A 26,581-nucleotide genomic window follows, 5' to 3' on the forward strand; every position below is an offset into this window, starting at 1 on the left:
CTTGCAGCACAGCCAGGCTGATGCCTTGCAGTGGTAGCCAGAGGGGGGAGCCTTTAGCTAATGCTTGCTGCTGTCGCCACCTGCTGGTGAGCCAGCAGAGGCTGGCTCCAAGCTAGCATCCAGGAGGATATGGCCCCAGTGGGCAGGGGTTTGGGCCCGGGCCCCGATCGGCTGACGAACGCCTGACAAACGCCGTCCTTTGCCCGCTGGCAGCCCAGGAGGCCCAGCACCCGTGCAAGACAGGGTGAGGGCGGAAAATGACCCCTGTGTCCTGAGAAAGGAGAGAGCGGGCTGCTTCTTCAACATCCTGGGGGAGGAGCCCCATCTCTGGGGCCCAAAAGAAAATCTCACGCCTGCCTCCCAGAAGCCCTAGACCTTATGTAAACGAGGGGAGTCCTCAAGCAAAAGCAGACTCTGCCTGCCTTTTGGCCAATGTTACATGGCCTGCGGTCTGGAGAAATTTGCATACCCACAATCCCCTGCCAGGTTTCATGACTTTGGATGGGATTGCTTGCAAATAAAGTCATTCTGCCACGGGTTCGGAGCCCGATGGCATTCTCCATTCGCTTCATCTCAAAAAGCGTCATCGTGTGCACTGCTTCACTAAGTCACCCTGAGCTAGTGAGGTGTTGCATTTTTTGCGGCCGCAGTCGGGGCCACTAGAGCGCATACTCTGGTTTCTCTTCAAACCGAATAAATCTTTCGCCTTTTACTAAAGATTTCCGTGGAGAGGAACATTAAAGAGTTTCACTCAATGTTTTGAAGCCCTGCCAAGTGCAGGGTTACCTATGCTGGTTAAAAAGAAACAGAGCAAATGAAAGCGCAAAGCCTGCTTTTCAGCTGTTGGCTTGCACCCCCCAGCTGTCAGTCAGCCTTTGCAGGGGTCCTCGCAGCACAGCCAGGCTGATGCCTTGCAGTGGTAGCCAGAGGGGGGAGCCTTTAGCTAATGCTTGCTGCTGTCGCCACCTGCTGGTGAGCCAGCAGAGGCTGGCTCCAAGCTAGCATCCAGGAGGATATGGCCCCAGTGGGCAGGGGTTTGGGCCCGGGCCCCGATCGGCTGACGAACGCCTGACAAACGCCGTCCTTTGCCCGGCGGGCTTTGCCCTGGCGGGCAAAAGAACCTGGCAGCCCAGGAGGCCCAGCACCCGTGCAAGACAGGGTGAGGGCGGAAAATGACCCCTGTGTCCTGAGAAAGGAGAGAGTGGGCTGCTTTTTCAACATCCTGGGGGAGGAGCCCCATCTCTGGGGCCCAAAAGAAAATCTCACGCCTGCCTCCCAGAAGCCCTAGACCTTATGTAAACGAGGGGAGTCCTCAGGCAAAGGCAGACTCTGCCTGCCTTTTGGCCAATGTCACATGGCCTGCGGTCTGGAGAAATTTGCATACCCACAATCCCCTGCCAGGTTTCATGACTTTGGATGGGATTGCTTGCAAATAAAGTCATTCTGCCACGGGTTCGGAGCCCGATAGCATTCTCCATTCGCTTCATCTCAAAAAGCGTCATCGTGTGCACTGCTTCACTAAGTCACCCTGAGCTAGTGAGGTGTTGCATTTTTTGCGGCCGCAGTCGGGGCCACTAGAGCGCATACTCTGGTTTCTCTTCAAACCGAATAAATCTTTCGCCTTTTACTAAAGATTTCCGTGGAGAGGAACATTAAAGAGTTTCACTCAATTTTTTGAAGCCCTGCCAAGTGCAGGGTTACCTATGCTGGTTAAAAAAAAAAAAGAAACAGAGCAAATGAAAGCGCAAAGCCTGCTTTTCAGCTGTTGGCTTGCACCCCCCAGCTGTCAGTCAGCCTTTGCAGGGGTCCTCGCAGCACAGCCAGGCTGATGCCTTGCAGTGGTAGCCAGAGGGGGGAGCCTTTAGCTAATGCTTGCTGCTGTCGCCACCTGCTGGTGAGCCAGCAGAGGCTGGCTCCAAGCTAGCATCCAGGAGGATATGGCCCCAGTGGGCAGGGGTTTGGGCCCGGGCCCCGATCGCCTGACAAACGCCTGACAAACGCCGTCCTTTGCCCGGCGGGCTTTGCCCTGGCGGGCAAAAGAACCTGGCAGCCCAGGAGGCCCAGCACCCGTGCAAGACAGGGTGAGGGCGGAAAATGACCCCTGTGTCCTGAGAAAGGAGAGAGCGGGCTGCTTTTTCAACATCCTGGGGGAGGAGCCCCATCTCTGGGGCCCAAAAGAAAATCTCACGCCTGCCTCCCAGAAGCCCTAGACCTTATGTAAACGAGGGGAGTCCTCAGGCAAAGGCAGACTCTGCCTGCCTTTTGGCCAATGTCACATGGCCTGCGGTCTGGAGAAATTTGCATACCCACAATCCCCTGCCAGGTTTCATGACTTTGGATGGGATTGCTTGCAAATAAAGTCATTCTGCCACGGGTTCGGAGCCCGATAGCATTCTCCATTCGCTTCATCTCAAAAAGCGTCATCGTGTGCACTGCTTCACTAAGTCACCCTGAGCTAGTGAGGTGTTGCATTTTTTGCGGCCGCAGTCGGGGCCACTAGAGCGCATACTCTGGTTTCTCTTCAAACCGAATAAATCTTTCGCCTTTTACTAAAGATTTCCGTGGAGAGGAACATTAAAGAGTTTCACTCAATTTTTTGAAGCCCTGCCAAGTGCAGGGTTACCTATGCTGGTTAAAAAGAAACAGAGCAAATGAAAGCGCAAAGCCTGCTTTTCAGCTGTTGGCTTGCACCCCCCAGCTGTCAGTCAGCCTTTGCAGGGGTCCTCGCAGCACAGCCAGGCTGATGCCTTGCAGTGGTAGCCAGAGGGGGGAGCCTTTAGCTAATGCTTGCTGCTGTCGCCACCTGCTGGTGAGCCAGCAGAGGCTGGCTCCAAGCTAGCATCCAGGAGGATATGGCCCCAGTGGGCAGGGGTTTGGGCCCGGGCCCCGATCGCCTGACAAACGCCTGACAAACGCCGTCCTTTGCCCGGCGGGCTTTGCCCTGGCGGGCAAAAGAACCTGGCAGCCCAGGAGGCCCAGCACCCGTGCAAGACAGGGTGAGGGCGGAAAATGACCCCTGTGTCCTGAGAAAGGAGAGAGCGGGCTGCTTTTTCAACATCCTGGGGGAGGAGCCCCATCTCTGGGGCCCAAAAGAAAATCTCACGCCTGCCTCCCAGAAGCCCTAGACCTTATGTAAACGAGGGGAGTCCTCAGGCAAAGGCAGACTCTGCCTGCCTTTTGGCCAATGTCACATGGCCTGCGGTCTGGAGAAATTTGCATACCCACAATCCCCTGCCAGGTTTCATGACTTTGGATGGGATTGCTTGCAAATAAAGTCATTCTGCCACGGGTTCGGAGCCCGATAGCATTCTCCATTCGCTTCATCTCAAAAAGCGTCATCGTGTGCACTGCTTCACTAAGTCACCCTGAGCTAGTGAGGTGTTGCATTTTTTGCGGCCGCAGTCGGGGCCACTAGAGCGCATACTCTGGTTTCTCTTCAAACCGAATAAATCTTTCGCCTTTTACTAAAGATTTCCGTGGAGAGGAACATTAAAGAGTTTCACTCAATTTTTTGAAGCCCTGCCAAGTGCAGGGTTACCTATGCTGGTTAAAAAAAAAAAGAAACAGAGCAAATGAAAGCGCAAAGCCTGCTTTTCAGCTGTTGGCTTGCACCCCCCAGCTGTCAGTCAGCCTTTGCAGGGGTCCTTGCAGCACAGCCAGGCTGATGCCTTGCAGTGGTAGCCAGAGGGGGGAGCCTTTAGCTAATGCTTGCTGCTGTCGCCACCTGCTGGTGAGCCAGCAGAGGCTGGCTCCAAGCTAGCATCCAGGAGGATATGGCCCCAGTGGGCAGGGGTTTGGGCCCGGGCCCCGATCGGCTGACGAACGCCTGACAAACGCCGTCCTTTGCCCGCTGGCAGCCCAGGAGGCCCAGCACCCGTGCAAGACAGGGTGAGGGCGGAAAATGACCCCTGTGTCCTGAGAAAGGAGAGAGCGGGCTGCTTCTTCAACATCCTGGGGGAGGAGCCCCATCTCTGGGGCCCAAAAGAAAATCTCACGCCTGCCTCCCAGAAGCCCTAGACCTTATGTAAACGAGGGGAGTCCTCAAGCAAAAGCAGACTCTGCCTGCCTTTTGGCCAATGTTACATGGCCTGCGGTCTGGAGAAATTTGCATACCCACAATCCCCTGCCAGGTTTCATGACTTTGGATGGGATTGCTTGCAAATAAAGTCATTCTGCCACGGGTTCGGAGCCCGATGGCATTCTCCATTCGCTTCATCTCAAAAAGCGTCATCGTGTGCACTGCTTCACTAAGTCACCCTGAGCTAGTGAGGTGTTGCATTTTTTGCGGCCGCAGTCGGGGCCACTAGAGCGCATACTCTGGTTTCTCTTCAAACCGAATAAATCTTTCGCCTTTTACTAAAGATTTCCGTGGAGAGGAACATTAAAGAGTTTCACTCAATGTTTTGAAGCCCTGCCAAGTGCAGGGTTACCTATGCTGGTTAAAAAGAAACAGAGCAAATGAAAGCGCAAAGCCTGCTTTTCAGCTGTTGGCTTGCACCCCCCAGCTGTCAGTCAGCCTTTGCAGGGGTCCTCGCAGCACAGCCAGGCTGATGCCTTGCAGTGGTAGCCAGAGGGGGGAGCCTTTAGCTAATGCTTGCTGCTGTCGCCACCTGCTGGTGAGCCAGCAGAGGCTGGCTCCAAGCTAGCATCCAGGAGGATATGGCCCCAGTGGGCAGGGGTTTGGGCCCGGGCCCCGATCGGCTGACGAACGCCTGACAAACGCCGTCCTTTGCCCGGCGGGCTTTGCCCTGGCGGGCAAAAGAACCTGGCAGCCCAGGAGGCCCAGCACCCGTGCAAGACAGGGTGAGGGCGGAAAATGACCCCTGTGTCCTGAGAAAGGAGAGAGTGGGCTGCTTTTTCAACATCCTGGGGGAGGAGCCCCATCTCTGGGGCCCAAAAGAAAATCTCACGCCTGCCTCCCAGAAGCCCTAGACCTTATGTAAACGAGGGGAGTCCTCAGGCAAAGGCAGACTCTGCCTGCCTTTTGGCCAATGTCACATGGCCTGCGGTCTGGAGAAATTTGCATACCCACAATCCCCTGCCAGGTTTCATGACTTTGGATGGGATTGCTTGCAAATAAAGTCATTCTGCCACGGGTTCGGAGCCCGATAGCATTCTCCATTCGCTTCATCTCAAAAAGCGTCATCGTGTGCACTGCTTCACTAAGTCACCCTGAGCTAGTGAGGTGTTGCATTTTTTGCGGCCGCAGTCGGGGCCACTAGAGCGCATACTCTGGTTTCTCTTCAAACCGAATAAATCTTTCGCCTTTTACTAAAGATTTCCGTGGAGAGGAACATTAAAGAGTTTCACTCAATTTTTTGAAGCCCTGCCAAGTGCAGGGTTACCTATGCTGGTTAAAAAAAAAAAAGAAACAGAGCAAATGAAAGCGCAAAGCCTGCTTTTCAGCTGTTGGCTTGCACCCCCCAGCTGTCAGTCAGCCTTTGCAGGGGTCCTCGCAGCACAGCCAGGCTGATGCCTTGCAGTGGTAGCCAGAGGGGGGAGCCTTTAGCTAATGCTTGCTGCTGTCGCCACCTGCTGGTGAGCCAGCAGAGGCTGGCTCCAAGCTAGCATCCAGGAGGATATGGCCCCAGTGGGCAGGGGTTTGGGCCCGGGCCCCGATCGCCTGACAAACGCCTGACAAACGCCGTCCTTTGCCCGGCGGGCTTTGCCCTGGCGGGCAAAAGAACCTGGCAGCCCAGGAGGCCCAGCACCCGTGCAAGACAGGGTGAGGGCGGAAAATGACCCCTGTGTCCTGAGAAAGGAGAGAGCGGGCTGCTTTTTCAACATCCTGGGGGAGGAGCCCCATCTCTGGGGCCCAAAAGAAAATCTCACGCCTGCCTCCCAGAAGCCCTAGACCTTATGTAAACGAGGGGAGTCCTCAGGCAAAGGCAGACTCTGCCTGCCTTTTGGCCAATGTCACATGGCCTGCGGTCTGGAGAAATTTGCATACCCACAATCCCCTGCCAGGTTTCATGACTTTGGATGGGATTGCTTGCAAATAAAGTCATTCTGCCACGGGTTCGGAGCCCGATAGCATTCTCCATTCGCTTCATCTCAAAAAGCGTCATCGTGTGCACTGCTTCACTAAGTCACCCTGAGCTAGTGAGGTGTTGCATTTTTTGCGGCCGCAGTCGGGGCCACTAGAGCGCATACTCTGGTTTCTCTTCAAACCGAATAAATCTTTCGCCTTTTACTAAAGATTTCCGTGGAGAGGAACATTAAAGAGTTTCACTCAATTTTTTGAAGCCCTGCCAAGTGCAGGGTTACCTATGCTGGTTAAAAAGAAACAGAGCAAATGAAAGCGCAAAGCCTGCTTTTCAGCTGTTGGCTTGCACCCCCCAGCTGTCAGTCAGCCTTTGCAGGGGTCCTCGCAGCACAGCCAGGCTGATGCCTTGCAGTGGTAGCCAGAGGGGGGAGCCTTTAGCTAATGCTTGCTGCTGTCGCCACCTGCTGGTGAGCCAGCAGAGGCTGGCTCCAAGCTAGCATCCAGGAGGATATGGCCCCAGTGGGCAGGGGTTTGGGCCCGGGCCCCGATCGCCTGACAAACGCCTGACAAACGCCGTCCTTTGCCCGGCGGGCTTTGCCCTGGCGGGCAAAAGAACCTGGCAGCCCAGGAGGCCCAGCACCCGTGCAAGACAGGGTGAGGGCGGAAAATGACCCCTGTGTCCTGAGAAAGGAGAGAGCGGGCTGCTTTTTCAACATCCTGGGGGAGGAGCCCCATCTCTGGGGCCCAAAAGAAAATCTCACGCCTGCCTCCCAGAAGCCCTAGACCTTATGTAAACGAGGGGAGTCCTCAGGCAAAGGCAGACTCTGCCTGCCTTTTGGCCAATGTCACATGGCCTGCGGTCTGGAGAAATTTGCATACCCACAATCCCCTGCCAGGTTTCATGACTTTGGATGGGATTGCTTGCAAATAAAGTCATTCTGCCACGGGTTCGGAGCCCGATAGCATTCTCCATTCGCTTCATCTCAAAAAGCGTCATCGTGTGCACTGCTTCACTAAGTCACCCTGAGCTAGTGAGGTGTTGCATTTTTTGCGGCCGCAGTCGGGGCCACTAGAGCGCATACTCTGGTTTCTCTTCAAACCGAATAAATCTTTCGCCTTTTACTAAAGATTTCCGTGGAGAGGAACATTAAAGAGTTTCACTCAATTTTTTGAAGCCCTGCCAAGTGCAGGGTTACCTATGCTGGTTAAAAAAAAAAAGAAACAGAGCAAATGAAAGCGCAAAGCCTGCTTTTCAGCTGTTGGCTTGCACCCCCCAGCTGTCAGTCAGCCTTTGCAGGGGTCCTTGCAGCACAGCCAGGCTGATGCCTTGCAGTGGTAGCCAGAGGGGGGAGCCTTTAGCTAATGCTTGCTGCTGTCGCCACCTGCTGGTGAGCCAGCAGAGGCTGGCTCCAAGCTAGCATCCAGGAGGATATGGCCCCAGTGGGCAGGGGTTTGGGCCCGGGCCCCGATCGGCTGACGAACGCCTGACAAACGCCGTCCTTTGCCCGCTGGCAGCCCAGGAGGCCCAGCACCCGTGCAAGACAGGGTGAGGGCGGAAAATGACCCCTGTGTCCTGAGAAAGGAGAGAGCGGGCTGCTTCTTCAACATCCTGGGGGAGGAGCCCCATCTCTGGGGCCCAAAAGAAAATCTCACGCCTGCCTCCCAGAAGCCCTAGACCTTATGTAAACGAGGGGAGTCCTCAAGCAAAAGCAGACTCTGCCTGCCTTTTGGCCAATGTTACATGGCCTGCGGTCTGGAGAAATTTGCATACCCACAATCCCCTGCCAGGTTTCATGACTTTGGATGGGATTGCTTGCAAATAAAGTCATTCTGCCACGGGTTCGGAGCCCGATGGCATTCTCCATTCGCTTCATCTCAAAAAGCGTCATCGTGTGCACTGCTTCACTAAGTCACCCTGAGCTAGTGAGGTGTTGCATTTTTTGCGGCCGCAGTCGGGGCCACTAGAGCGCATACTCTGGTTTCTCTTCAAACCGAATAAATCTTTCGCCTTTTACTAAAGATTTCCGTGGAGAGGAACATTAAAGAGTTTCACTCAATGTTTTGAAGCCCTGCCAAGTGCAGGGTTACCTATGCTGGTTAAAAAGAAACAGAGCAAATGAAAGCGCAAAGCCTGCTTTTCAGCTGTTGGCTTGCACCCCCCAGCTGTCAGTCAGCCTTTGCAGGGGTCCTCGCAGCACAGCCAGGCTGATGCCTTGCAGTGGTAGCCAGAGGGGGGAGCCTTTAGCTAATGCTTGCTGCTGTCGCCACCTGCTGGTGAGCCAGCAGAGGCTGGCTCCAAGCTAGCATCCAGGAGGATATGGCCCCAGTGGGCAGGGGTTTGGGCCCGGGCCCCGATCGCCTGACAAACGCCTGACAAACGCCGTCCTTTGCCCGGCGGGCTTTGCCCTGGCGGGCAAAAGAACCTGGCAGCCCAGGAGGCCCAGCACCCGTGCAAGACAGGGTGAGGGCGGAAAATGACCCCTGTGTCCTGAGAAAGGAGAGAGTGGGCTGCTTTTTCAACATCCTGGGGGAGGAGCCCCATCTCTGGGGCCCAAAAGAAAATCTCACGCCTGCCTCCCAGAAGCCCTAGACCTTATGTAAACGAGGGGAGTCCTCAGGCAAAGGCAGACTCTGCCTGCCTTTTGGCCAATGTCACATGGCCTGCGGTCTGGAGAAATTTGCATACCCACAATCCCCTGCCAGGTTTCATGACTTTGGATGGGATTGCTTGCAAATAAAGTCATTCTGCCACGGGTTCGGAGCCCGATAGCATTCTCCATTCGCTTCATCTCAAAAAGCGTCATCGTGTGCACTGCTTCACTAAGTCACCCTGAGCTAGTGAGGTGTTGCATTTTTTGCGGCCGCAGTCGGGGCCACTAGAGCGCATACTCTGGTTTCTCTTCAAACCGAATAAATCTTTCGCCTTTTACTAAAGATTTCCGTGGAGAGGAACATTAAAGAGTTTCACTCAATTTTTTGAAGCCCTGCCAAGTGCAGGGTTACCTATGCTGGTTAAAAAAAAAAAAGAAACAGAGCAAATGAAAGCGCAAAGCCTGCTTTTCAGCTGTTGGCTTGCACCCCCCAGCTGTCAGTCAGCCTTTGCAGGGGTCCTCGCAGCACAGCCAGGCTGATGCCTTGCAGTGGTAGCCAGAGGGGGGAGCCTTTAGCTAATGCTTGCTGCTGTCGCCACCTGCTGGTGAGCCAGCAGAGGCTGGCTCCAAGCTAGCATCCAGGAGGATATGGCCCCAGTGGGCAGGGGTTTGGGCCCGGGCCCCGATCGCCTGACAAACGCCTGACAAACGCCGTCCTTTGCCCGGCGGGCTTTGCCCTGGCGGGCAAAAGAACCTGGCAGCCCAGGAGGCCCAGCACCCGTGCAAGACAGGGTGAGGGCGGAAAATGACCCCTGTGTCCTGAGAAAGGAGAGAGCGGGCTGCTTTTTCAACATCCTGGGGGAGGAGCCCCATCTCTGGGGCCCAAAAGAAAATCTCACGCCTGCCTCCCAGAAGCCCTAGACCTTATGTAAACGAGGGGAGTCCTCAGGCAAAGGCAGACTCTGCCTGCCTTTTGGCCAATGTCACATGGCCTGCGGTCTGGAGAAATTTGCATACCCACAATCCCCTGCCAGGTTTCATGACTTTGGATGGGATTGCTTGCAAATAAAGTCATTCTGCCACGGGTTCGGAGCCCGATAGCATTCTCCATTCGCTTCATCTCAAAAAGCGTCATCGTGTGCACTGCTTCACTAAGTCACCCTGAGCTAGTGAGGTGTTGCATTTTTTGCGGCCGCAGTCGGGGCCACTAGAGCGCATACTCTGGTTTCTCTTCAAACCGAATAAATCTTTCGCCTTTTACTAAAGATTTCCGTGGAGAGGAACATTAAAGAGTTTCACTCAATTTTTTGAAGCCCTGCCAAGTGCAGGGTTACCTATGCTGGTTAAAAAGAAACAGAGCAAATGAAAGCGCAAAGCCTGCTTTTCAGCTGTTGGCTTGCACCCCCCAGCTGTCAGTCAGCCTTTGCAGGGGTCCTCGCAGCACAGCCAGGCTGATGCCTTGCAGTGGTAGCCAGAGGGGGGAGCCTTTAGCTAATGCTTGCTGCTGTCGCCACCTGCTGGTGAGCCAGCAGAGGCTGGCTCCAAGCTAGCATCCAGGAGGATATGGCCCCAGTGGGCAGGGGTTTGGGCCCGGGCCCCGATCGCCTGACAAACGCCGTCCTTTGCCCGGCGGGCTTTGCCCTGGCGGGCAAAAGAACCTGGCAGCCCAGGAGGCCCAGCACCCGTGCAAGACAGGGTGAGGGCGGAAAATGACCCCTGTGTCCTGAGAAAGGAGAGAGCGGGCTGCTTTTTCAACATCCTGGGGGAGGAGCCCCATCTCTGGGGCCCAAAAGAAAATCTCACGCCTGCCTCCCAGAAGCCCTAGACCTTATGTAAACGAGGGGAGTCCTCAGGCAAAGGCAGACTCTGCCTGCCTTTTGGCCAATGTCACATGGCCTGCGGTCTGGAGAAATTTGCATACCCACAATCCCCTGCCAGGTTTCATGACTTTGGATGGGATTGCTTGCAAATAAAGTCATTCTGCCACGGGTTCGGAGCCCGATAGCATTCTCCATTCGCTTCATCTCAAAAAGCGTCATCGTGTGCACTGCTTCACTAAGTCACCCTGAGCTAGTGAGGTGTTGCATTTTTTGCGGCCGCAGTCGGGGCCACTAGAGCGCATACTCTGGTTTCTCTTCAAACCGAATAAATCTTTCGCCTTTTACTAAAGATTTCCGTGGAGAGGAACATTAAAGAGTTTCACTCAATTTTTTGAAGCCCTGCCAAGTGCAGGGTTACCTATGCTGGTTAAAAAAAAAAAGAAACAGAGCAAATGAAAGCGCAAAGCCTGCTTTTCAGCTGTTGGCTTGCACCCCCCAGCTGTCAGTCAGCCTTTGCAGGGGTCCTCGCAGCACAGCCAGGCTGATGCTTTGCAGTGGTAGCCAGAGGGGGGAGCCTTTAGCTAATGCTTGCTGCTGTCGCCACCTGCTGGTGAGCCAGCAGAGGCTGGCTCCAAGCTAGCATCCAGGAGGATATGGCCCCAGTGGGCAGGGGTTTGGGCCCGGGCCCCGATCGGCTGACGAACGCCTGACAAACGCCGTCCTTTGCCCGCTGGCAGCCCAGGAGGCCCAGCACCCGTGCAAGACAGGGTGAGGGCGGAAAATGACCCCTGTGTCCTGAGAAAGGAGAGAGCGGGCTGCTTTTTCAACATCCTGGGGGAGGAGCCCCATCTCTGGGGCCCAAAAGAAAATCTCACGCCTGCCTCCCAGAAGCCCTAGACCTTATGTAAACGAGGGGAGTCCTCAGGCAAAGGCAGACTCTGCCTGCCTTTTGGCCAATGTCACATGGCCTGCGGTCTGGAGAAATTTGCATACCCACAATCCCCTGCCAGGTTTCATGACTTTGGATGGGATTGCTTGCAAATAAAGTCATTCTGCCACGGGTTCGGAGCCCGATAGCATTCTCCATTCGCTTCATCTCAAAAAGCGTCATCGTGTGCACTGCTTCACTAAGTCACCCTGAGCTAGTGAGGTGTTGCATTTTTTGCGGCCGCAGTCGGGGCCACTAGAGCGCATACTCTGGTTTCTCTTCAAACCGAATAAATCTTTCGCCTTTTACTAAAGATTTCCGTGGAGAGGAACATTAAAGAGTTTCACTCAATTTTTTGAAGCCCTGCCAAGTGCAGGGTTACCTATGCTGGTTAAAAAAAAAAAGAAACAGAGCAAATGAAAGCGCAAAGCCTGCTTTTCAGCTGTTGGCTTGCACCCCCCAGCTGTCAGTCAGCCTTTGCAGGGGTCCTTGCAGCACAGCCAGGCTGATGCCTTGCAGTGGTAGCCAGAGGGGGGAGCCTTTAGCTAATGCTTGCTGCTGTCGCCACCTGCTGGTGAGCCAGCAGAGGCTGGCTCCAAGCTAGCATCCAGGAGGATATGGCCCCAGTGGGCAGGGGTTTGGGCCCGGGCCCCGATCGGCTGACGAACGCCTGACAAACGCCGTCCTTTGCCCGCTGGCAGCCCAGGAGGCCCAGCACCCGTGCAAGACAGGGTGAGGGCGGAAAATGACCCCTGTGTCCTGAGAAAGGAGAGAGCGGGCTGCTTCTTCAACATCCTGGGGGAGGAGCCCCATCTCTGGGGCCCAAAAGAAAATCTCACGCCTGCCTCCCAGAAGCCCTAGACCTTATGTAAACGAGGGGAGTCCTCAAGCAAAAGCAGACTCTGCCTGCCTTTTGGCCAATGTTACATGGCCTGCGGTCTGGAGAAATTTGCATACCCACAATCCCCTGCCAGGTTTCATGACTTTGGATGGGATTGCTTGCAAATAAAGTCATTCTGCCACGGGTTCGGAGCCCGATGGCATTCTCCATTCGCTTCATCTCAAAAAGCGTCATCGTGTGCACTGCTTCACTAAGTCACCCTGAGCTAGTGAGGTGTTGCATTTTTTGCGGCCGCAGTCGGGGCCACTAGAGCGCATACTCTGGTTTCTCTTCAAACCGAATAAATCTTTCGCCTTTTACTAAAGATTTCCGTGGAGAGGAACATTAAAGAGTTTCACTCAATGTTTTGAAGCCCTGCCAAGTGCAGGGTTACCTATGCTGGTTAAAAAGAAACAGAGCAAATGAAAGCGCAAAGCCTGCTTTTCAGCTGTTGGCTTGCACCCCCCAGCTGTCAGTCAGCCTTTGCAGGGGTCCTCGCAGCACAGCCAGGCTGATGCCTTGCAGTGGTAGCCAGAGGGGGGAGCCTTTAGCTAATGCTTGCTGCTGTCGCCACCTGCTGGTGAGCCAGCAGAGGCTGGCTCCAAGCTAGCATCCAGGAGGATATGGCCCCAGTGGGCAGGGGTTTGGGCCCGGGCCCCGATCGGCTGACGAACGCCTGACAAACGCCGTCCTTTGCCCGGCGGGCTTTGCCCTGGCGGGCAAAAGAACCTGGCAGCCCAGGAGGCCCAGCACCCGTGCAAGACAGGGTGAGGGCGGAAAATGACCCCTGTGTCCTGAGAAAGGAGAGAGTGGGCTGCTTTTTCAACATCCTGGGGGAGGAGCCCCATCTCTGGGGCCCAAAAGAAAATCTCACGCCTGCCTCCCAGAAGCCCTAGACCTTATGTAAACGAGGGGAGTCCTCAGGCAAAGGCAGACTCTGCCTGCCTTTTGGCCAATGTCACATGGCCTGCGGTCTGGAGAAATTTGCATACCCACAATCCCCTGCCAGGTTTCATGACTTTGGATGGGATTGCTTGCAAATAAAGTCATTCTGCCACGGGTTCGGAGCCCGATAGCATTCTCCATTCGCTTCATCTCAAAAAGCGTCATCGTGTGCACTGCTTCACTAAGTCACCCTGAGCTAGTGAGGTGTTGCATTTTTTGCGGCCGCAGTCGGGGCCACTAGAGCGCATACTCTGGTTTCTCTTCAAACCGAATAAATCTTTCGCCTTTTACTAAAGATTTCCGTGGAGAGGAACATTAAAGAGTTTCACTCAATTTTTTGAAGCCCTGCCAAGTGCAGGGTTACCTATGCTGGTTAAAAAAAAAAAAGAAACAGAGCAAATGAAAGCGCAAAGCCTGCTTTTCAGCTGTTGGCTTGCACCCCCCAGCTGTCAGTCAGCCTTTGCAGGGGTCCTCGCAGCACAGCCAGGCTGATGCCTTGCAGTGGTAGCCAGAGGGGGGAGCCTTTAGCTAATGCTTGCTGCTGTCGCCACCTGCTGGTGAGCCAGCAGAGGCTGGCTCCAAGCTAGCATCCAGGAGGATATGGCCCCAGTGGGCAGGGGTTTGGGCCCGGGCCCCGATCGCCTGACAAATGCCTGACAAACGCCGTCCTTTGCCCGGCGGGCTTTGCCCTGGCGGGCAAAAGAACCTGGCAGCCCAGGAGGCCCAGCACCCGTGCAAGACAGGGTGAGGGCGGAAAATGACCCCTGTGTCCTGAGAAAGGAGAGAGCGGGCTGCTTTTTCAACATCCTGGGGGAGGAGCCCCATCTCTGGGGCCCAAAAGAAAATCTCACGCCTGCCTCCCAGAAGCCCTAGACCTTATGTAAACGAGGGGAGTCCTCAGGCAAAGGCAGACTCTGCCTGCCTTTTGGCCAATGTCACATGGCCTGCGGTCTGGAGAAATTTGCATACCCACAATCCCCTGCCAGGTTTCATGACTTTGGATGGGATTGCTTGCAAATAAAGTCATTCTGCCACGGGTTCGGAGCCCGATAGCATTCTCCATTCGCTTCATCTCAAAAAGCGTCATCGTGTGCACTGCTTCACTAAGTCACCCTGAGCTAGTGAGGTGTTGCATTTTTTGCGGCCGCAGTCGGGGCCACTAGAGCGCATACTCTGGTTTCTCTTCAAACCGAATAAATCTTTCGCCTTTTACTAAAGATTTCCGTGGAGAGGAACATTAAAGAGTTTCACTCAATTTTTTGAAGCCCTGCCAAGTGCAGGGTTACCTATGCTGGTTAAAAAGAAACAGAGCAAATGAAAGCGCAAAGCCTGCTTTTCAGCTGTTGGCTTGCACCCCCCAGCTGTCAGTCAGCCTTTGCAGGGGTCCTCGCAGCACAGCCAGGCTGATGCCTTGCAGTGGTAGCCAGAGGGGGGAGCCTTTAGCTAATGCTTGCTGCTGTCGCCACCTGCTGGTGAGCCAGCAGAGGCTGGCTCCAAGCTAGCATCCAGGAGGATATGGCCCCAGTGGGCAGGGGTTTGGGCCCGGGCCCCGATCGCCTGACAAACGCCTGACAAACGCCGTCCTTTGCCCGGCGGGCTTTGCCCTGGCGGGCAAAAGAACCTGGCAGCCCAGGAGGCCCAGCACCCGTGCAAGACAGGGTGAGGGCGGAAAATGACCCCTGTGTCCTGAGAAAGGAGAGAGCGGGCTGCTTCTTCAACATCCTGGGGGAGGAGCCCCATCTCTGGGGCCCAAAAGAAAATCTCACGCCTGCCTCCCAGAAGCCCTAGACCTTATGTAAACGAGGGGAGTCCTCAAGCAAAAGCAGACTCTGCCTGCCTTTTGGCCAATGTTACATGGCCTGCGGTCTGGAGAAATTTGCATACCCACAATCCCCTGCCAGGTTTCATGACTTTGGATGGGATTGCTTGCAAATAAAGTCATTCTGCCACGGGTTCGGAGCCCGATGGCATTCTCCATTCGCTTCATCTCAAAAAGCGTCATCGTGTGCACTGCTTCACTAAGTCACCCTGAGCTAGTGAGGTGTTGCATTTTTTGCGGCCGCAGTCGGGGCCACTAGAGCGCATACTCTGGTTTCTCTTCAAACCGAATAAATCTTTCGCCTTTTACTAAAGATTTCCGTGGAGAGGAACATTAAAGAGTTTCACTCAATGTTTTGAAGCCCTGCCAAGTGCAGGGTTACCTATGCTGGTTAAAAAGAAACAGAGCAAATGAAAGCGCAAAGCCTGCTTTTCAGCTGTTGGCTTGCACCCCCCAGCTGTCAGTCAGCCTTTGCAGGGGTCCTCGCAGCACAGCCAGGCTGATGCCTTGCAGTGGTAGCCAGAGGGGGGAGCCTTTAGCTAATGCTTGCTGCTGTCGCCACCTGCTGGTGAGCCAGCAGAGGCTGGCTCCAAGCTAGCATCCAGGAGGATATGGCCCCAGTGGGCAGGGGTTTGGGCCCGGGCCCCGATCGGCTGACGAACGCCTGACAAACGCCGTCCTTTGCCCGGCGGGCTTTGCCCTGGCGGGCAAAAGAACCTGGCAGCCCAGGAGGCCCAGCACCCGTGCAAGACAGGGTGAGGGCGGAAAATGACCCCTGTGTCCTGAGAAAGGAGAGAGTGGGCTGCTTTTTCAACATCCTGGGGGAGGAGCCCCATCTCTGGGGCCCAAAAGAAAATCTCACGCCTGCCTCCCAGAAGCCCTAGACCTTATGTAAACGAGGGGAGTCCTCAGGCAAAGGCAGACTCTGCCTGCCTTTTGGCCAATGTCACATGGCCTGCGGTCTGGAGAAATTTGCATACCCACAATCCCCTGCCAGGTTTCATGACTTTGGATGGGATTGCTTGCAAATAAAGTCATTCTGCCACGGGTTCGGAGCCCGATAGCATTCTCCATTCGCTTCATCTCAAAAAGCGTCATCGTGTGCACTGCTTCACTAAGTCACCCTGAGCTAGTGAGGTGTTGCATTTTTTGCGGCCGCAGTCGGGGCCACTAGAGCGCATACTCTGGTTTCTCTTCAAACCGAATAAATCTTTCGCCTTTTACTAAAGATTTCCGTGGAGAGGAACATTAAAGAGTTTCACTCAATTTTTTGAAGCCCTGCCAAGTGCAGGGTTACCTATGCTGGTTAAAAAAAAAAAAGAAACAGAGCAAATGAAAGCGCAAAGCCTGCTTTTCAGCTGTTGGCTTGCACCCCCCAGCTGTCAGTCAGCCTTTGCAGGGGTCCTCGCAGCACAGCCAGGCTGATGCCTTGCAGTGGTAGCCAGAGGGGGGAGCCTTTAGCTAATGCTTGCTGCTGTCGCCACCTGCTGGTGAGCCAGCAGAGGCTGGCTCCAAGCTAGCATCCAGGAGGATATGGCCCCAGTGGGCAGGGGTTTGGGCCCGGGCCCCGATCGCCTGACAAACGCCTGACAAACGCCGTCCTTTGCCCGGCGGGCTTTGCCCTGGCAGGCAAAAGAACCTGGCAGCCCAGGAGGCCCAGCACCCGTGCAAGACAGGGTGAGGGCGGAAAATGACCCCTGTGTCCTGAGAAAGGAGAGAGCGGGCTGCTTTTTCAACATCCTGGGGGAGGAGCCCCATCTCTGGGGCCCAAAAGAAAATCTCACGCCTGCCTCCCAGAAGCCCTAGACCTTATGTAAACGAGGGGAGTCCTCAGGCAAAGGCAGACTCTGCCTGCCTTTTGGCCAATGTCACATGGCCTGCGGTCTGGAGAAATTTGCATACCCACAATCCCCTGCCAGGTTTCATGACTTTGGATGGGATTGCTTGCAAATAAAGTCATTCTGCCACGGGTTCGGAGCCCGATAGCATTCTCCATTCGCTTCATCTCAAAAAGCGTCATCGTGTGCACTGCTTCACTAAGTCACCCTGAGCTAGTGAGGTGTTGCATTTTTTGCGGCCGCAGTCGGGGCCACTAGAGCGCATACTCTGGTTTCTCTTCAAACCGAATAAATCTTTCGCCTTTTACTAAAGATTTCCGTGGAGAGGAACATTAAAGAGTTTCACTCAATTTTTTGAAGCCCTGCCAAGTGCAGGGTTACCTATGCTGGTTAAAAAAAAAAAGAAACAGAGCAAATGAAAGCGCAAAGCCTGCTTTTCAGCTGTTGGCTTGCACCCCCCAGCTGTCAGTCAGCCTTTGCAGGGGTCCTCGCAGCACAGCCAGGCTGATGCCTTGCAGTGGTAGCCAGTGGGGGGAGCCTTTAGCTAATGCTTGCTGCTGTCGCCACCTGCTGGTGAGCCAGCAGAGGCTGGCTCCAAGCTAGCATCCAGGAGGATATGGCCCCAGTGGGCAGGGGTTTGGGCCCGGGCCCCGATCGGCTGACGAACGCCTGACAAACGCCGTCCTTTGCCCGCTGGCAGCCCAGGAGGCCCAGCACCCGTGCAAGACAGGGTGAGGGCGGAAAATGACCCCTGTGTCCTGAGAAAGGAGAGAGCGGGCTGCTTCTTCAACATCCTGGGGGAGGAGCCCCATCTCTGGGGCCCAAAAGAAAATCTCACGCCTGCCTCCCAGAAGCCCTAGACCTTATGTAAACGAGGGGAGTCCTCAAGCAAAAGCAGACTCTGCCTGCCTTTTGGCCAATGTCACATGGCCTGCGGTCTGGAGAAATTTGCATACCCACAATCCCCTGCCAGGTTTCATGACTTTGGATGGGATTGCTTGCAAATAAAGTCATTCTGCCACGGGTTCGGAGCCCGATAGCATTCTCCATTCGCTTCATCTCAAAAAGCGTCATCGTGTGCACTGCTTCACTAAGTCACCCTGAGCTAGTGAGGTGTTGCATTTTTTGCGGCCGCAGTCGGGGCCACTAGAGCGCATACTCTGGTTTCTCTTCAAACCGAATAAATCTTTCGCCTTTTACTAAAGATTTCCGTGGAGAGGAACATTAAAGAGTTTCACTCAATTTTTTGAAGCCCTGCCAAGTGCAGGGTTACCTATGCTGGTTAAAAAAAAAAAAGAAACAGAGCAAATGAAAGCGCAAAGCCTGCTTTTCAGCTGTTGGCTTGCACCCCCCAGCTGTCAGTCAGCCTTTGCAGGGGTCCTCGCAGCACAGCCAGGCTGATGCCTTGCAGTGGTAGCCAGAGGGGGGAGCCTTTAGCTAATGCTTGCTGCTGTCGCCACCTGCTGGTGAGCCAGCAGAGGCTGGCTCCAAGCTAGCATCCAGGAGGATATGGCCCCAGTGGGCAGGGGTTTGGGCCCGGGCCCCGATCGGCTGACAAACGCCTGACAAACGCCGTCCTTTGCCCGGCGGGCTTTGCCCTGGCGGGCAAAAGAACCTGGCAGCCCAGGAGGCCCAGCACCCGTGCAAGACAGGGTGAGGGCGGAAAATGACCCCTGTGTCCTGAGAAAGGAGAGAGCGGGCTGCTTTTTCAACATCCTGGGGGAGGAGCCCCATCTCTGGGGCCCAAAAGAAAATCTCACGCCTGCCTCCCAGAAGCCCTAGACCTTATGTAAACGAGGGGAGTCCTCAGGCAAAGGCAGACTCTGCCTGCCTTTTGGCCAATGTCACATGGCCTGCGGTCTGGAGAAATTTGCATACCCACAATCCCCTGCCAGGTTTCATGACTTTGGATGGGATTGCTTGCAAATAAAGTCATTCTGCCACGGGTTCGGAGCCCGATAGCATTCTCCATTCGCTTCATCTCAAAAAGCGTCATCGTGTGCACTGCTTCACTAAGTCACCCTGAGCTAGTGAGGTGTTGCATTTTTTGCGGCCGCAGTCGGGGCCACTAGAGCGCATACTCTGGTTTCTCTTCAAACCGAATAAATCTTTCGCCTTTTACTAAAGATTTCCGTGGAGAGGAACATTAAAGAGTTTCACTCAATTTTTTGAAGCCCTGCCAAGTGCAGGGTTACCTATGCTGGTTAAAAAAAAAAAAGAAACAGAGCAAATGAAAGCGCAAAGCCTGCTTTTCAGCTGTTGGCTTGCACCCCCCAGCTGTCAGTCAGCCTTTGCAGGGGTCCTCGCAGCACAGCCAGGCTGATGCCTTGCAGTGGTAGCCAGAGGGGGGAGCCTTTAGCTAATGCTTGCTGCTGTCGCCACCTGCTGGTGAGCCAGCAGAGGCTGGCTCCAAGCTAGCATCCAGGAGGATATGGCCCCAGTGGGCAGGGGTTTGGGCCCGGGCCCCGATCGCCTGACAAACGCCTGACAAACGCCGTCCTTTGCCCGGCGGGCTTTGCCCTGGCGGGCAAAAGAACCTGGCAGCCCAGGAGGCCCAGCACCCGTGCAAGACAGGGTGAGGGCGGAAAATGACCCCTGTGTCCTGAGAAAGGAGAGAGCGGGCTGCTTTTTCAACATCCTGGGGGAGGAGCCCCATCTCTGGGGCCCAAAAGAAAATCTCACGCCTGCCTCCCAGAAGCCCTAGACCTTATGTAAACGAGGGGAGTCCTCAGGCAAAGGCAGACTCTGCCTGCCTTTTGGCCAATGTCACATGGCCTGCGGTCTGGAGAAATTTGCATACCCACAATCCCCTGCCAGGTTTCATGACTTTGGATGGGATTGCTTGCAAATAAAGTCATTCTGCCACGGGTTCGGAGCCCGATAGCATTCTCCATTCGCTTCATCTCAAAAAGCGTCATCGTGTGCACTGCTTCACTAAGTCACCCTGAGCTAGTGAGGTGTTGCATTTTTTGCGGCCGCAGTCGGGGCCACTAGAGCGCATACTCTGGTTTCTCTTCAAACCGAATAAATCTTTCGCCTTTTACTAAAGATTTCCGTGGAGAGGAACATTAAAGAGTTTCACTCAATTTTTTGAAGCCCTGCCAAGTGCAGGGTTACCTATGCTGGTTAAAAAGAAACAGAGCAAATGAAAGCGCAAAGCCTGCTTTTCAGCTGTTGGCTTGCACCCCCCAGCTGTCAGTCAGCCTTTGCAGGGGTCCTCGCAGCACAGCCAGGCTGATGCCTTGCAGTGGTAGCCAGAGGGGGGAGCCTTTAGCTAATGCTTGCTGCTGTCGCCACCTGCTGGTGAGCCAGCAGAGGCTGGCTCCAAGCTAGCATCCAGGAGGATATGGCCCCAGTGGGCAGGGGTTTGGGCCCGGGCCCCGATCGGCTGACGAACGCCTGACAAACGCCGTCCTTTGCCCGCTGGCAGCCCAGGAGGCCCAGCACCCGTGCAAGACGGGGTGAGGGCGGAAAATGACCCCTGTGTCCTGAGAAAGGAGAGAGCGGGCTGCTTCTTCAACATCCTGGGGGAGGAGCCCCATCTCTGGGGCCCAAAAGAAAATCTCACGCCTGCCTCCCAGAAGCCCTAGACCTTATGTAAACGAGGGGAGTCCTCAGGCAAAGGCAGACTCTGCCTGCCTTTTGGCCAATGTCACATGGCCTGCGGTCTGGAGAAATTTGCATACCCACAATCCCCTGCCAGGTTTCATGACTTTGGATGGGATTGCTTGCAAATAAAGTCATTCTGCCACGGGTTCGGAGCCCGATAGCATTCTCCATTCGCTTCATCTCAAAAAGCGTCATCGTGTGCACTGCTTCACTAAGTCACCCTGAGCTAGTGAGGTGTTGCATTTTTTGCGGCCGCAGTCGGGGCCACTAGAGCGCATACTCTGGTTTCTCTTCAAACCGAATAAATCTTTCGCTGAAGATTTCCGTGGAGAAGAGCTGTCTGGCGAGGAGGAGGAGCTGCTGCAGTCTAGGGGGCCTGCATTGTGCAGTGCCCCCTTCTTTCCGGTTCGAGAAGCCTCTATCATCATGACCTCTCTGCTGAGACCTGGGACCAGAAGACATCATGTTGTTCGCTTTTGTTTGATGGGAGCCTCGGACCTGTCTTTTATGACGAGACTGGACTTCAGCCGGATCATTATCCAGAAGACGCTAGGAGTGACCCCTGCAGAGCTGAATTGCTTGGTAAAGCTGCCTGGAAAGAATGAAAACTTTGATGTGAGTTTCAAGGATGCTGCCTGTTTGCAGAACTTCTGGAGGAAGTATGAAGAAGCTAAGGGAATGGACCCTATGCGCAGATTTACTGTGGAGCCCTTGTCTGACCGTGAAGTGAAGGTGGTGACTGTGCAATTCTACAACGAATCCATCTCAGAGCATGACATTGAAACCTGGCTGAAGAGACATTGCACTGTGGTCTCTGCATGCAGAAGAGTGCTGGATGACGACACCATATGGACTGGAGCAAGAAAATGGCTGGTTAAGTTGCAAGCTGATCCGCAAGGTGTCCATGGAGTGCGTCATCTTCCGAGCATTGTGATGTTGGGCAACAACCGAGGTGATGTCATGTATCACGGAATGCCAAAGCTCTGCAGGAACTGCGGGGAAATGGGCCACCTAGCAGTGGCATGCCAGAAGGTGCAATGTAAGAACTGCGGCGCTGACCATGAAACTAACCGTTGCAAACTTCAGAGAGCATGTTTTCTGTGCGGTGAGAGGGGTCATGTGTACAATACGTGCCCGTTATCATATGCGAACATTATGAAAAAGAAAACCCAGCCTCAGGAAGAAGAAGGAAGGGTGGAAGAGGAAGAGCATTGTGACTCTATTGAGGTGGACGCTCCAGAGGAATACAGCTCTGAGAAAGAAATGCAACTTTTGGTACAAGACGTCAGCGATGATGAAATAGAAGTTGTGCCTGATACAAGGGCTGGCAGGCTTCCAGCATGGAATAAGCGTAAACTTTTGGACCAAGTAGGTGAACAAGGTTTACATAAGAAACAAGCTATGGCACTACAAACCCTGACTTCTGGTAGTGAATCGCTGATATCGGAAGCCTCGGGGAAACCTGCTGCTTCTAGCAGTGAATTTGAAGTGGAGCCACCCTCTGGTCTGGGGATCTCAGACTTGTCTTTGGAGTTGGTAAAGGAGTGTGAGCCAGGCTCAGCCCGGAGCAATAAGGAAGATAATGTTCCAGAGTCGAGTGAGGTGTTCAAATCAGGAGAGACACAGAATATTGATGAAGGGGTTGCAGAGACACCTTTTTCAACGCCTCTACTGCTGTATGAAAGTACAGATGAAGCTACCTCTTATCCTCATGAGCAAGCCCTTTTGGTGCGAGATGGTGTGCAACAGGAAGAGTGTGGTACATTGGATGTGGGAGTGCAACTGAAGGATTTGCCGGTTTTGAGCTCTGAAGGAGACCCTTTAGTGAGCCTCCCGAAACCAAGACGGAGGGGTAGTGAAAGGAAGAAAGATCGCCTCAAAAATGCCATTAATGATGGATAAGTTTTTTTTGTGGTCCACATTGTTATCCTTGATGGCTTTGACAGTTTCATCGGTCAATGTGCGCAGTATGTGTTCAGTGCAGAAACAGCGTGCTGTTTTTGGTGGTCTAAAGGGGGTCAAATCTGATGTCCTCTTCTTACAAGAATGTGGGATCCCTTTTATGAGAAATTACAAGTACTTGAAAGATCAATGGACTGCTGGCAACTCTTATTGGTCGGGGTCAAATGTAGAAAGAGCTGCAGGAGTGGGGATCCTTATGACTGGACACGATTTTGAGGTCATTTCTGTCATGGAGGCTGAACCTGGACGCCTTTTGTGTGTTGATGCTGACTTGCATGACTGTAAGTTGAGACTCATTAATGTGTATGCTCCTACTACGTGTCACGGCAGGAAATCGCTTTTTGCAAGACTGCGCGTATTGCTAGTGACAGACAGGCATGTTGTTTTAGGTGGTGATTTTAACTGCATCATGAGACCTCTGGATAGTAGAAGAGGTATACTGGATGAATCGAGTAGAGTGTTGAAAGGCCTGTTGAAAGATACATCTCTTGTAGACACGGGTCTCACGCTGAAACGTGGTAGAGCAGATTACACATGGTTTAATGCTTCTGGCTCTTCTTTTGCCAGACTGGATTATTTGTTTACTTCAAGGGCAGTTAAACCGTTAACCTTTGTTTTAACACCTGTTTTTTTTTCGGATCACAAAAGACTGGATTTGACTGTTGAACTTCCAGGGGTTCAGCCTAAGGGTCCTGGGAAGTGGAAATTGAATTGTTCCTTGCTTGATGATGTTACGGTGACGTCAAGTTTCACTAATCGTTATAGAGAATGGCAGAGTTTGAAGGTGTGCTTCAGTACATTGGGTGAATGGTGGGATATGGTGAAACATCGTGCTAGGGGTTTCTTTATGGCAGTAGGGAGGAGGGTGGCCGGGGAAAAGAAGAAGAGAATTGTGGGTTTGCAAAGAAGGCTGCAGAATCTAGTCCACTTACAGGATATGGGTTTTCCTGTACAAGAGGATGTGCAGCTGGTGAAAGATGTGCTACAAGAGGATTATGGAGAAGAGGAAAAGAAAGTTGTTTTCCAAAGTCGACTTCAGCATTTGGATGAAAATGAAACCTGTAGCAGGTATTTCTTTAAGAAGTTGGGGAAGAAGAAAGAAAGAATGTCTGCTATTAAGGACGCTGTTGGGAATGTGGTGACTGATCAGGCACGATTGAGAGCTACTGTTAGAGATTTCTATGAGGCACTTTATGAAGAGCAAGAGGTGGATGTGGATGTTGGTGATGGGTTTTTACATTATTTAGATAGGCCTTTGACAGACACACAACTGCAAGCCCTTGAAGGTGGCCTAACACTGGATGAAGTTGAGAGGTCTGTTTTCTCTTTTCAGTTAGGGAAGTCTCCTGGATCTGATGGGTTGCCTATTGAGTTTTTTAGGGTTTTTTGGGATCTGGTGAAGGCTGATATGGTAGAGGTGTTTGCAGAATGTCTGAGAGATAAAACATTGAGTGAGAGTATGAGAGATGGGGTGATTTCTTTGCTTTACAAGAATAAAGGAGAGAGAATTGATCTAAAAAATTGGAGGCCTATCACTCTCCTTAATGCTGATTATAAGGTCTTAGCAAAGGTTTTGATGTTTCGTCTTCAGAAGGTGATTGGTGCTTTGGTACATCCAGGTCAAGGGTGTGGTGTTCCTACAAGGTCTGTCACAGACAATCTACTCATTTTGAGAGACGTATGTTTTTACGCTAAAGAAAGGAATTTTCCATTGACCATTGTGAGCTTTGATCAGGAAAAAGCATATGATCGTGTTAATCACAAGTATATGTGGCGTGTCTTGCGAGCGATGGGAATGAGCGACATTTTTGTTGGTTGGCTGAAAGTGTTTTATGCAGACATGGTAAGTAGAGTTATGGTGAACGGCTTTGCCTCAGACCCATTAGCTGTAAGATCTGGGGTAAGACAGGGATGCCCCCTGTCAGCGTTGTTATACGTACTGTGCTTAGAACCTTTTTTGAGAGCAGTAAGAAGTAATCAGCGTATTGCTGGTTGTTTTGTTCCGGGTGGAGGGCAGGTAGAAGTAAAAGCATTGGCATACATGGACGATGTGTCCATTGTGTGCAGCGACACGCCATCGGTTTTGGAGGCCATGAAGGTGGCAAATAGCTATGGGCAGGCTTCAGGCTCTAAGATTAATGCAGACAAGAGTGAGGCTTTTTGCATTGGCCCATGGCGGGACACAAGTATCATTCGGAATGTGGTGAGTGTGCGAGTGGATCAGGTGAAGGTGTTGGGTATAATTTTTGATAGGAATGTTAGTGGAATTAAGAGTTGGTTGGAGGTAGTGGGGAAAGTTAAACGAAAATTGGATATGTGGTCAAGTCGACAACTCACCATGTCTGGGAAGATTTTGATTTTGAAATCTATTATTTTACCCACGTTATTGTTTGTTGCAAATGTGTTCCCCCCGGACAGGACGACATGCAAGGCTGTAAATCGTTTGATGTTTGTGTTTTTTTGGGGTAGTAAGGTGGAGAGGGCCTCAAGGGTGGTTTTGATGTTGCCTGTTGAGAAGGGAGGGAAGGGGGTTCCTGATTTTCTTTTCACTGCTATGTCAATGTTTGTGGCACGCATTGTGAAGGAGATTGTTTCCCTTTCTTCACCCTATGGTTTTTTTGCTAGGTTTTATTTTGGGAGGTTTATGAGAAGGATGGGTATGCTCACTCACACAAATACTGTCCCATTCTCGTGGGATTGCCCAATGCTGTACAAAAAAGCTTATGATTTCATTGTGAAATTCAAACTACATGATCTACCACTCGAACTTTGGAATGCGAAAGCTATTTCATGTTTTGTTCTGGACTCTGTCCCAGTTCAACTGGTTTCATCGTTCTCTGCCCCAATTTCACGTACAATTTGGGGTAACCTGTCCAGTAAACAATTGTCCAACGGGCAGAAAGACGTGGCATGGATGGTGGTTCGGGAATGTTTACCTTGCAGGGCTTTTATGTTCAGGCGACGTCTGTCCATGGTAAACCACTGTTCCAGGGCGGGCTGCACGGGGGTTGAAACACCTAAGCACATTCTGGTGGAGTGTGATTTTGCAATCCAGGCTTGGAAAAGAGTTTCCATTTTTTTGGCCAAGTTTATGGATGTGTCTAATATGAACGAAGCAGATGTGTTGTACGGACCTAGGCATCACAGTGTGGGGGTTAAAGACCGCTGTGCTTGGCAGATCATCAGTGCGGTGAAGGAGGTGTTGTGGATCCTGAGGTGTCAACATCTGTGGCACAAATGTGATTGTGCTGTTGATAATTTTGTTCGTTTACTGGTTTCACGGATCAGAGACTGTATTTTGCTGGAAGCCAGAAATGGAGACGAGACAAAAGTTTTCTCAAAATGGGACATTAACTCCATCGATGATGTTTTCCTTTGAATGTGATTTGTTGTGTTTTTTTAAATTTCTGATTATGTATGTTTTTGTAAAAGTTTGTGATTGATATGAATTTTTTCACTGTATGGCTTGAATGTTAAAACCAAAATAAATAACATTTTACTAAAGATTTCCGTGGAGAGGAACATTAAAGAGTTTCACTCAATTTTTTGAAGCCCTGCCAAGTGCAGGGTTACCTATGCTGGTTAAAAAAAAAAAGAAACAGAGCAAATGAAAGCGCAAAGCCTGCTTTTCAGCTGTTGGCTTGCACCCCCCAGCTGTCAGTCAGCCTTTGCAGGGGTCCTTGCAGCACAGCCAGGCTGATGCCTTGCAGTGGTAGCCAGAGGGGGGAGCCTTTAGCTAATGCTTGCTGCTGTCGCCACCTGCTGGTGAGCCAGCAGAGGCTGGCTCCAAGCTAGCATCCAGGAGGATATGGCCCCAGTGGGCAGGGGTTTGGGCCCCGATCGCCTGACGAACGCCTGACAAACGCCGTCCTTTGCCCGGCGGGCTTTGCCCTGGCGGGCAAAAGAACCTGGCAGCCCAGGAGGCCCAGCACCCGTGCAAGACAGGGTGAGGGCGGAAAATGACCCCTGTGTCCTGAGAAAGGAGAGAGTGGGCTGCTTTTTCAACATCCTGGGGGAGGAGCCCCATCTCTGGGGCCCAAAAGAAAATCTCACGCCTGCCTCCCAGAAGCCCTAGACCTTATGTAAACGAGGGGAGTCCTCAGGCAAAGGCAGACTCTGCCTGCCTTTTGGCCAATGTCACATGGCCTGCGGTCTGGAGAAATTTGCATACCCACAATCCCCTGCCAGGTTTCATGACTTTGG

General features: G+C 52.9%; 22 non-coding genes across 22 annotated transcripts; all 22 read left to right on the forward strand.

Annotated features, from left to right (window-relative positions):
* Positions 1-668: 668 nt before the first annotated feature.
* Positions 669-784, forward strand: LOC138565148 (U5 spliceosomal RNA). The gene has a single exon (XR_011301059.1). It is a non-coding gene; the product is annotated as a U5 spliceosomal RNA (small nuclear RNA).
* A 799-nt stretch (positions 785-1,583) lies between these two features.
* Positions 1,584-1,699, forward strand: LOC138564651 (U5 spliceosomal RNA). Its single transcript, XR_011300590.1, has one exon. It is a non-coding gene; the product is annotated as a U5 spliceosomal RNA (small nuclear RNA).
* An 806-nt stretch (positions 1,700-2,505) lies between these two features.
* On the forward strand, positions 2,506-2,621 carry LOC138564652 (U5 spliceosomal RNA). Its single transcript, XR_011300591.1, has one exon. It is a non-coding gene; the product is annotated as a U5 spliceosomal RNA (small nuclear RNA).
* A 799-nt stretch (positions 2,622-3,420) lies between these two features.
* LOC138564653 (U5 spliceosomal RNA) lies at positions 3,421-3,536 on the forward strand. Its single transcript, XR_011300592.1, has one exon. It is a non-coding gene; the product is annotated as a U5 spliceosomal RNA (small nuclear RNA).
* A 776-nt stretch (positions 3,537-4,312) lies between these two features.
* LOC138565149 (U5 spliceosomal RNA) lies at positions 4,313-4,428 on the forward strand. Its single transcript, XR_011301060.1, has one exon. It is a non-coding gene; the product is annotated as a U5 spliceosomal RNA (small nuclear RNA).
* Positions 4,429-5,227: 799 nt separating this feature from the next.
* LOC138564654 (U5 spliceosomal RNA) lies at positions 5,228-5,343 on the forward strand. The gene has a single exon (XR_011300593.1). It is a non-coding gene; the product is annotated as a U5 spliceosomal RNA (small nuclear RNA).
* Positions 5,344-6,149: 806 nt separating this feature from the next.
* Positions 6,150-6,265, forward strand: LOC138564655 (U5 spliceosomal RNA). The gene has a single exon (XR_011300594.1). It is a non-coding gene; the product is annotated as a U5 spliceosomal RNA (small nuclear RNA).
* A 799-nt stretch (positions 6,266-7,064) lies between these two features.
* On the forward strand, positions 7,065-7,180 carry LOC138564656 (U5 spliceosomal RNA). The gene has a single exon (XR_011300595.1). It is a non-coding gene; the product is annotated as a U5 spliceosomal RNA (small nuclear RNA).
* A 776-nt stretch (positions 7,181-7,956) lies between these two features.
* LOC138565150 (U5 spliceosomal RNA) lies at positions 7,957-8,072 on the forward strand. Its single transcript, XR_011301061.1, has one exon. It is a non-coding gene; the product is annotated as a U5 spliceosomal RNA (small nuclear RNA).
* Positions 8,073-8,871: 799 nt separating this feature from the next.
* Positions 8,872-8,987, forward strand: LOC138564658 (U5 spliceosomal RNA). The gene has a single exon (XR_011300596.1). It is a non-coding gene; the product is annotated as a U5 spliceosomal RNA (small nuclear RNA).
* Positions 8,988-9,793: 806 nt separating this feature from the next.
* LOC138564660 (U5 spliceosomal RNA) lies at positions 9,794-9,909 on the forward strand. The gene has a single exon (XR_011300597.1). It is a non-coding gene; the product is annotated as a U5 spliceosomal RNA (small nuclear RNA).
* Positions 9,910-10,697: 788 nt separating this feature from the next.
* Positions 10,698-10,813, forward strand: LOC138564661 (U5 spliceosomal RNA). The gene has a single exon (XR_011300598.1). It is a non-coding gene; the product is annotated as a U5 spliceosomal RNA (small nuclear RNA).
* A 776-nt stretch (positions 10,814-11,589) lies between these two features.
* Positions 11,590-11,705, forward strand: LOC138564662 (U5 spliceosomal RNA). Its single transcript, XR_011300599.1, has one exon. It is a non-coding gene; the product is annotated as a U5 spliceosomal RNA (small nuclear RNA).
* Positions 11,706-12,481: 776 nt separating this feature from the next.
* On the forward strand, positions 12,482-12,597 carry LOC138565151 (U5 spliceosomal RNA). The gene has a single exon (XR_011301062.1). It is a non-coding gene; the product is annotated as a U5 spliceosomal RNA (small nuclear RNA).
* Positions 12,598-13,396: 799 nt separating this feature from the next.
* On the forward strand, positions 13,397-13,512 carry LOC138564663 (U5 spliceosomal RNA). Its single transcript, XR_011300600.1, has one exon. It is a non-coding gene; the product is annotated as a U5 spliceosomal RNA (small nuclear RNA).
* An 806-nt stretch (positions 13,513-14,318) lies between these two features.
* On the forward strand, positions 14,319-14,434 carry LOC138564664 (U5 spliceosomal RNA). The gene has a single exon (XR_011300601.1). It is a non-coding gene; the product is annotated as a U5 spliceosomal RNA (small nuclear RNA).
* A 799-nt stretch (positions 14,435-15,233) lies between these two features.
* Positions 15,234-15,349, forward strand: LOC138565152 (U5 spliceosomal RNA). Its single transcript, XR_011301063.1, has one exon. It is a non-coding gene; the product is annotated as a U5 spliceosomal RNA (small nuclear RNA).
* Positions 15,350-16,148: 799 nt separating this feature from the next.
* Positions 16,149-16,264, forward strand: LOC138564665 (U5 spliceosomal RNA). Its single transcript, XR_011300603.1, has one exon. It is a non-coding gene; the product is annotated as a U5 spliceosomal RNA (small nuclear RNA).
* Positions 16,265-17,070: 806 nt separating this feature from the next.
* Positions 17,071-17,186, forward strand: LOC138564666 (U5 spliceosomal RNA). The gene has a single exon (XR_011300604.1). It is a non-coding gene; the product is annotated as a U5 spliceosomal RNA (small nuclear RNA).
* A 776-nt stretch (positions 17,187-17,962) lies between these two features.
* Positions 17,963-18,078, forward strand: LOC138564667 (U5 spliceosomal RNA). Its single transcript, XR_011300605.1, has one exon. It is a non-coding gene; the product is annotated as a U5 spliceosomal RNA (small nuclear RNA).
* An 806-nt stretch (positions 18,079-18,884) lies between these two features.
* Positions 18,885-19,000, forward strand: LOC138564668 (U5 spliceosomal RNA). The gene has a single exon (XR_011300606.1). It is a non-coding gene; the product is annotated as a U5 spliceosomal RNA (small nuclear RNA).
* An 806-nt stretch (positions 19,001-19,806) lies between these two features.
* Positions 19,807-19,922, forward strand: LOC138564670 (U5 spliceosomal RNA). Its single transcript, XR_011300607.1, has one exon. It is a non-coding gene; the product is annotated as a U5 spliceosomal RNA (small nuclear RNA).
* Positions 19,923-26,581: the final 6,659 nt, after the last annotated feature.

The sequence above is a fragment of the Ambystoma mexicanum genome, chromosome 1q (genome assembly GCF_040938575.1).
Source record: "Ambystoma mexicanum isolate Mex_15411 chromosome 1q, UKY_AmexF1_1, whole genome shotgun sequence".
NCBI lineage: Eukaryota > Metazoa > Chordata > Amphibia > Caudata > Ambystomatidae > Ambystoma > Ambystoma mexicanum.